Raw genomic sequence first — 8,995 nt, 5'->3', positions numbered from 1 at the left:
AGGGTAAGTGTCTGGCTTTCCAGAAAAAATATTCTTCAGTCTTTGGCTACAGCTGCAGCATTTCCTGTCAGATCCTGACAATTTAACATAAATATGAAAGCATTATTATTCTCATTAAATGCAAAATATATTTTTAAAGCCATTCACAGCTAACTTTTAAAATGCAAACAGTTTGTGTTACCTTTACAGGAATTTGTCTGTACTACAGTGTGTTATAGTCTTGTTATAGTAATTCATAATGTCTGTTGTTAAAGTATTTACTTTTTTATACATTGTACATCACTTTTTCAAAATTACAGCTCTTAAGGACAGAGTATTTTACAGCATTATGAAGTAGCTATTTTAAGTGGTATCTTTAATACTGTATGAAGAAGAGTAGATTTGTTTACAAAAGATTGTATTTTATTCAAACACCATGTTTTTAAAAAAGTGTATCATGAAAGTAAGAATTATTATATACATCTTTGATACAGTTGCAATGAATCATTTAACAAATAGTTTCTAAATTAAGAGCAAAACTTTTTCTGTTGCTCTGGATTTCCTGTGAACAGTTTCTCTTTTCTTTTTTTTTTTCCCAAATCCATTTATTCAAAATTATCCACTGGATCATCCTTAGTTTTAGCTTGAAAATTATCAGTTCATGATGACTATTTGAAACTAGAGCTGTCCTCATTTCTGCGAAGACAAAGTCACATGATATGCTTTTTCTCCCTGATCAGATGGGCGAACGTGATGGCCCATTTGTGCTAAAAAAACCCCCCAGCAGTCAGCAAAGCACATTATGTTAACTGTCACATAGCTATAAAGAGGTATGAAATACAATATGAATATATCCAACAGCTTTTAGCCCTGTGGTGTAGTCAGCTAAAGCACTTAGACCTCATCACAGCTAAAGCCTTACAATTCAGCTGAGTGAGCGGCAGTTGTTATCTTTGGGTTTCAGAAGTCAGGTGCTTTAGGAAGAGGATCAGCCTGCCACCAAAAGCACTTATTTTACATACACAGAATTAACTTTCCATAGATGTTCTTGAGTATTTGCTTCAAGTTTACTAATACATGAACATCAGTATTCTCACTTTGTAAAAGATTTGTGAGCAATGGTTGATACAATACAATTTGTGGAAGAAGTTTCACCTGTAGAAAAATAATGCATTGGAAATAGTTATCTTTGTAGTCTTCTCCAGTTGTGTAAATCTTGAAGATGTGCAAGATAATACACATATCTAAAGGGTATATTAAGTCTGTTAATGGATTTGGGCTCATAAGAACATTTTTTTTCTTTATGCTTTGGAGGCAGATGAGAAGGAACCTAGTTTTAGTGACCTTTTAGAGGAGGAAACATCCAATAGAATTAATTTTTTTTTCCTTTCTGATTTTATACTATGTTGCTGAGATGCATTGTCTTTTCTGTAATTGGTACAATGAGAAAAGTGATCTCTTAAAGGTGATCTCTTAAATTGGTGGAAACTCTGGCAGATGTTTTCTCAAGTCTTTTGTCTAAGGCTATGACAAAATCTCACACCTCTTTGAGATTAACAAGCAGAGTATTTTCTCTTACATTCCAGAAGAATTAGTGTGGCTTTATAACTTTGTGATTCTTTCACTGTTTGTTTTACTTTTCAGCTCTGAGTCATGTAAACTTTAATCTCCTTTGGTTTAAAAACCCCGTGAACTTCCTTTAACGCTTTCTTATTTAGAAGATCCTTGAGGGATGCTTTACTACACCTTTCTTCTTGTCCAGCTCTCCATTCTTTTATTGCAATATTGTTTGGTTGTACATTGTAATAGGTAATTATTTAATGTTTTTGAATGCACTTATTTTACTTCTCACATGATACAGAATTAACCTTGCTTAGGTGGAGAAAAGTCAAATTAGTTGTGTTCACATTTATTCAGCACTTAAATTTGAACTATTTTCAAAGTACTATATATTCAGGAAGTAAATTCTAATACGATTATAATCTTAAATGTTATTCTGACCTTTTACAAATAAAAAAGGCCTACACAAGCTATTTTTCTACTCTAGTAAATTAAAAACATCAGAACTGTTCTCTGGCACCGAGGCCAGCGGGCATGGCATTGTCCACTTCATTATTATTAAACTGGACTTACCTTCCAAAACAGGGTGGCCACATTAAAACTGGCTTATCCTACCTCCCAGACAGTGTTCATTAGGACAGAAAAATCATTTGGGAGATGCTAGTTGTCCTGCATCCAGCACTGGGGGATTGTTCTAAACAATTTAGCAGTGTAGGTGGTTGAGTTTCAGTGCCTTTGCCTGACATCTGGTGCTTTTGAAATTATTAGTTGCAGTCAAGGGTACTGAGAGACACTATCCAAAACTGCTTTCAATGGGGCATTGACCAGTTCTGTTTTCCCCAGGAAAATTGCCCAGAAGCCTGAAGTTGTGGGCATGTCCAGTAGCCCTGTGGGCACTGAGCAGCTCAACAGCCAAAATTCTCTTGGGATCCAGAAATGGGACATTCTTCCCTTATTCTTTAAGGGTCTGCTCTGATATCAATACACAGAGTTTGCCTAATATGAACAGGAGAAGGTTTCACACAATGAAACAGTGGCAGCCACTTTTACCCAAGATAAAGAAGAAAGAAGTACTGATTGTGTGTGTCTTCTTTATGGAGCAGCCTGAAGGTAAGAGCATTGCACACAAGCTTCGGAGATGGATTCAGTCTTCCTCTCTATCTGAACAGATTCAGATATTTCTTGCTCCATGTAAGAAACCCTGTCCTTTAGGCTGTCTTATAGTTGCTCAAGTGATTAAATATATACCATTTAGCCAGAATCTGTGAAAATAATGTAAGACTTTTTGGCCGGATAGAAAGAAATGAAGGATGGATCAGTGATCCACTGGCATAGGGAAAACTGGCATCCAGCATCTGCTCCAAAGACTTTTTTATCTAGTTATAATGCACTGTAAAACACAGATACTTGGAGCAGTGGCGTTGAGCTGCTGGATGCTTCTCAACTCCATCGCTGTCCCCAGTAGCTTTATGGTTAGGACACCTGACTGGGGAAAAAGAAAGATAACTTTAATTTGCTTCAGGCAGGACAGTGAATTAAATTTGGTTCTCCTGCTTCTGTGGAAACATTCCAACACATTGAGCAAGAAAGGGAGGTAGGAAGAGGGTGAAACAGTGACCTTTCTGTTTGCAAGGAAAACCTGGACCTTGCTGTGTTTTTGAAAGAGCTTTGGCACCATTGTGTAGAAAAAGGTCAAAGCTAATCCTAACTGGAAGGAGATATGTCTGTTTGACCTAACATTGTTCATCTCTGTCCTGAAAAGGACACATCTATCCTCTGTCTTCAACATTGCTCATCATTAACTAGATTTGCACATGGGGAATTGTATTTTGAGATGCCCATTTCTTCAAGAACAGAGAAGGTTCATCAGTAGATGTAATTCAGTTTTGACTATTAGAATTGGAAAAAGTATGTAGACTTTCAAACACAAGGAAGGCTTATGTACCTGATAGCTTGTATATCTTTCAGTTAAAAAAAGATACTATCTTAACCTAGAAAGCTTATTTTGCTTCTCTCTTTAGACTAGTCTGTCCATTAAAGCACTACCAGTGACTCTCTTCATGGCTTCTGTAGGAAACTTGGGAGCTTGATCAATATGAATTTCACCATCTGTGACCATACATGAAGGAATATTTAGTCCATGGTGAAATTCGAACTCTTAATAATGAGCAGCATGTAATAATCTAATATAATAAATGACTTTTCCATTGAAGTGTTATTTCTCTGTGCACAGAAAAACTGTTTTTCTTTTCAGTTCTTTTAATGAATGGACTCAGAGAATTTTGCTTTAGATTAATTTCTTTAACAGCTACGGAGAAAGAAATAGTAAGAAATTAAGCAGTAGTCAGATTTTCTCTCCACAGAGCAATGTAATTACTGCTTATTGTAGCAATCCAGCCTTACCACAAGAAAATAATGACAGAATGGATCTAGCAGCTTTCATTTCTTTGAGCCTAGTGGGACTAAAAAGACAACGGAAAAAAAGCCTCTATTTTCCGAGGATGCTTGTGGATTTTTCCATGTCAAACAGCCCCATTTGCCCCTTTGTTTCTGAGGAAATGTTGCTTCCATACCTGGAAGTGGAATTTAAGATTCAGTGACTTTTGCGTTGCACTCAGCCAATTCTGCATTTCTATTCTTGTTCATGAAAAAGGTATTTGTCAGGATTCCTAACACCTTAAAAATAGGACAGAACAAAAAAAAATATTCAAGATATCATGAAAATCATCATGAAAGCCTTCCTGTAAAAGACAAAATTCATAAGCATTTATTGCTAGCTGCTTATGCTATTCAAAACCATTATAGAATTTGAGAATTGGCAACATGACAGCATGTCTTTAGAACAGATTTCTTCTGTTATTTCTGGGGTTGGAGTACTCTTGTTAAAGCAGCATGAGGATAGCTGCTAACACCTCCAAACTAGGCCCAGCAGTCATTATTGGTCATTTCAGCATCTCCCTGGCTATTCAGTTGATCATACAGACAAGCTTTTAAAAAGGCTGTCAGATGTTCATACCTCCTTTGCTGCCAATACTTAATAATTTCTGCAAAAGCACCTTGGGTACTTCACTATTCTTTTGCTAATGGTCTATTTTCTCTTTTGCAGGCTGAAGATGTTTCATCTGTATGGTTTCCTCTTCAGTCATGGTCTGGAGTCCATTAAAGAAATCAATAAAACTGTGAAAGTCTTTCATAACTTCACTGTCCCAACTGCTAACATTTCAGTTGAATAAAAAATTCTGTGTATCCTGAGAGACATTTTTGGCTTTTAAATGTACCTCTGCTTTGAAGAAGAGTTTTTGTGTCACTTTGTGTCTCATTTTTTGATAAAGTTGAAGCATAAAATTGTGTTCTTTTGCAATATTACACAAGTTACTTAATTTTTCTGCCTTGGACTAAGTTTTTAAAGACATAGATTATGCCTTTTCCCCTTCAGAGGTTATAATGATGCAATGTATCTCAGAAGTACAGTCTACGTGATGGCTGTTCCTAAATACATTACCCTTAGTTTTTGTCTGAAGAGAATAAGAGTGAGTCGCATTCAGTAGTACTAAAAATTATACATCAGGGAATGAGAGTATGTAGCAATGGTCTATAATCTGCCCAGACTTGGCATTTAAGTATGTGTACCTATCCTATATACTTCACACAAGCTGCATGCCTGGATATAACCGGGTAAACAGCTGAAAATGCCATCAAAGTCATAAAAAGTGCAAATGAAGGTACAGCAGGAGAAAGGCAGGAAGGGAAACAGTGGGGGGGGAGAACCATTGCCGCGACCCATCTGCTGGAGACCTCCCAGAGCCACTCCACTCTGCACGTCACCCTCTCACCATGCCCTTCACCTGCCTGCACATCCTGTGCTTCCCTTCCTGATGGTAGGGAGAGGGCGAGGTTCATGAACAGGTATGGGTACTAGAGGAAGAGGTGGAGTGTCAAATTTGGATTGTGATGCTTTGGGATACATGGTGGCTTGCAGAGGTCGTAAAGTTTGTGTCAACGAGTGGAGAGATTGGAGTAGGTTTAATTAATTAGTTTTCATGGTGCTGTGGCCACTTTGATACCTGTGTGTAATGCTAACTATTTTCAATGGGATATTTCTGTATTAGTGGTTGATTCTATTTTACTTATGCTCTACTTTCCAAGTAAAGTGCACAGTTTGTGCTAAATTGCTCAAACTGTCCAAATGTAAAACAGACAAAGGTGAATAAGAGAGTTGTTGCAACCAGAGGGATCCATTCACTCCCTTAACCTTGCATAATATTGGGAAGATCAGCTAATATACGTAAGAACTGTAGAAAAGAAATACTCTGTCTTCAGAGTAAGGTCTGAATAGTGTGCGTTAAATTGTAAATAATGCCCAAGGCCACATACAATAATGAGGAGAAACAAATTACTGAATAATTGTTGCAGTTTATGTTCTACTTCCTAACTTTTAAATGCTTGATATTTCAAGCAAAAGCTTCCTTTTATTATATATGTAAGATTCCTAAAACAATATATAGAGAGGGGTCGGAAGAGGACTGCTATTTTAGGCATGGGATCTGCCTGGAGCGCAGCACTTCAGGCTTTCTGGGCTTGTCCACAGTTCTGCAAAGTTACTTTCAGAGACCACATGTATTCAAACAGCATTTAAGAGTTCTGTAGCTTAACCCACTGGCCAGCTCAGCTCCTCTGCTCTTTTGCTTCCTGGGGCAATGCTAGGTCTTGATGTCATGTGATGCCACACCTCCCATTTCTGGTTACTGTGTCTCTTCTAATCTACTCCATTTAACCTCTGAGCTGTAATAGCATTAAAACCCACCTTTTTCCACTCAGTACAATAGGACACTTCAGTAGTGATACAATGATTCTCTTCTTGTTCACATGTTATCTTAGGCCTCCCTGAAGTTCCTGGGCATGATTTCATATTCTGTTCCGCCTCTTCAGCCAAACAGATGCTCCAGCTAACTTGCGTGTTTCATGGCACAGTGAAGTAAAACAGATGATAGACTGAAAATTGCACGTGGGGTATATCTGTATCTGTAGCTTCGATATCTTACTTATGAATTTGAAACTCCTGCTGCACCATATCCGCACTACTAGACCACAGAAACAGTGCTTTGCTTTTGCATATTTATTTAATTTAGAGGTGGATTTGAAGGGACAGGTCCTTCTAAGAATAAGCACATAATTTCAGAACAAAGCACTGTTTTGCCATTGCTGCTGGGAACCTTGCCCTCACCACTCACTCTTAGGTCTCATCAAATAAATCATTTTTTATTTGTCGTCTCTGTGCTGCTGTGTTAGGACCATTTGACTGACCCATGGCCTGCCGAGCAAGCACTGGTTGCGTGGCATTGTGTAGCATGGCAGGCACCATCTGTATTGCAGGATATACCTATGCCATGGCAGTGCTAGATGGCACACCGTACTTCATGCCAGTGCCTGAGATTTGTGTGACAAAACTTCTTGAACAGTGGAAATAAGGGAGATGCCAAAAACCAGATTCTCTTTTGTGACATCCACCGAATACACAAGGGATTACCTGCACATGAAGGCAGAAATCTGGCCCATGTAGGCATCACATTGGCAACTATTGCAAGACTTTTATATGGCTTGATTCAAAACTGAATGTTAATGTGAAGGTTTCCATTTCTTTTCAATGTTTCTTACTATTTACTTGGATAACATAGGTAGAAACATAAAGCTTCCAAAGAAAACAAAGGTGCTGACCTTTGCAGCAGGAGGGTCAAATCCCAAGTCGTATAAAAATGGGGTTACATAGAAAAGTTTGGGAAAAGATTATGTTAAATCTCAGAGAAAAAAAAAGGGGGGGGAACTATATGTCCAAAGTCTACGCCCTCTACTTAGCTGTCCAAGGTAGTCACTACCACAAGAGATACATAGAACAGAGTAGGAGAGTGGGCAGGATAAGGATTACTGACAAACATGAACTCATAAACCTCCAGGTACAAAAGCAAACAAGAAGGTGAGCACATTGAATTGAGTGGGAACTCCCTGTCTAGTGAGACACGCTCAGGCCCAGATGAGGCTGTTCCCGTTCAGCTCAGGAGCTCGTCAACACCGAAAGCCAAATGTCCTGGTTCCTATGAACAGACAGCTGGTGTGTGTGAGCAAGATAAGTTTGTCTCATTTGGTGGCTGAACAGCCCTTCATGAGCCCCATAAGGGCTTCATGATACTCTTTGGGTACAAAAATTTGATGGGCAGATGAGAAACCACGGAACAGGAAGAATGTTTGTTAAATTAACTCTGCTTTACTAAAACACTAGATTTTGCTAGACTCAGAATCTGAAGATACCACTTTGCTACTCTTAGTAGTTTTAAAGTTGTGTAATGGAAATGTAGTGACAAAAATGTATAAAATCCTAAGTTGAAGTCCTTCAGTTATCTGATATTTTTAAGGTAGAATTTATATTCCAAATTACTTAACAGCTGTATTTCTCTAGAGTGCAGGGAACATTTCACAAAACATTTTATTGACTAGGGATAGATGGTTGGCAGGATTTTAGGCTGAGTCTGTCTAAGCCTGACAAAATAGGAATCAAAAACTGAAAAATAATAATAATTTCAGTTGAGGGTATTCCACACCTCTTAGGCAGAGAAGCACTTTATAGTTCCCATTTACAGTATGTGATTTCTTCTAATGAGAGGTCAGGTGGACTATTTGCGCTTTGCTGGATCACGTACTTAGCCTTGGGCTATGTTTTGGTCAGTAAGGAAACACTGTTTCAACATCTGGATTTGTATTCTGTTTAACTCTATCACAACTTTGGTATATGCAATTTACATTTGTAGATAGACATAAACAAGAATAAGTGCAGGGAAATACACCCCCCCGTTAAAATTTAACTGCTCCCAATGAAATCTGAGTGTTGAGTCTGACTTCAAGAAAGCGAGATATCTTGACTTCTGTCAAGAAAGACGCTAGTTCTTCTATATAGAGCACTGAAAATCTGGCTCCTTTGGTTTATTGGTTTGAATCTAGCTTTTGTATTTTCAGTTTAAGCTGGTATTTTAACAATGTACATTTCTAAATTACTGGTGATGGGATAGCAATGGGCACGTACTCGGCAATGTATAACTCCAAGATTACTCATGGTCAGCAAGAATTTACCCAGCGAAACTTTGGGTCATCCCGGGCTCCTTGCCTTCCACGAACAGAAGGTGTATTTTTATTTTGCTGGGAAACAGAAATGAGATTTAACACCTTACGGTGGCCGCATAGTATTGGGAATCACATTTGACTGCTGCACGGGCGTGTGACGTGTTTTTACCGTGTGGTGCTCCTAAGTAGTTACCCGTGCTGTTAGCAACACCCTGGGCAGAGGTGCGCAAAGGGAACACCCTGCCCTTGCACCTCCGGCTGCGGGCGGGAGCCCGCGGGAAGAGGGGGCCGGCACCTGGGTCGGGACCTTCCTGCTTTCTCCCGGGGGCGCCGGCAGCCCTGCCCG

The sequence above is a fragment of the Pygoscelis adeliae genome, unplaced genomic scaffold (assembly GCF_000699105.1).
Source record: "Pygoscelis adeliae isolate BGI_AS28 unplaced genomic scaffold, ASM69910v1 Scaffold45, whole genome shotgun sequence".
In the NCBI taxonomy this organism is placed as follows: domain Eukaryota; kingdom Metazoa; phylum Chordata; class Aves; order Sphenisciformes; family Spheniscidae; genus Pygoscelis; species Pygoscelis adeliae.
The sequence above is the reverse complement of the archived record's forward strand: the minus strand, read 5'-3'. Positions refer to the sequence as shown.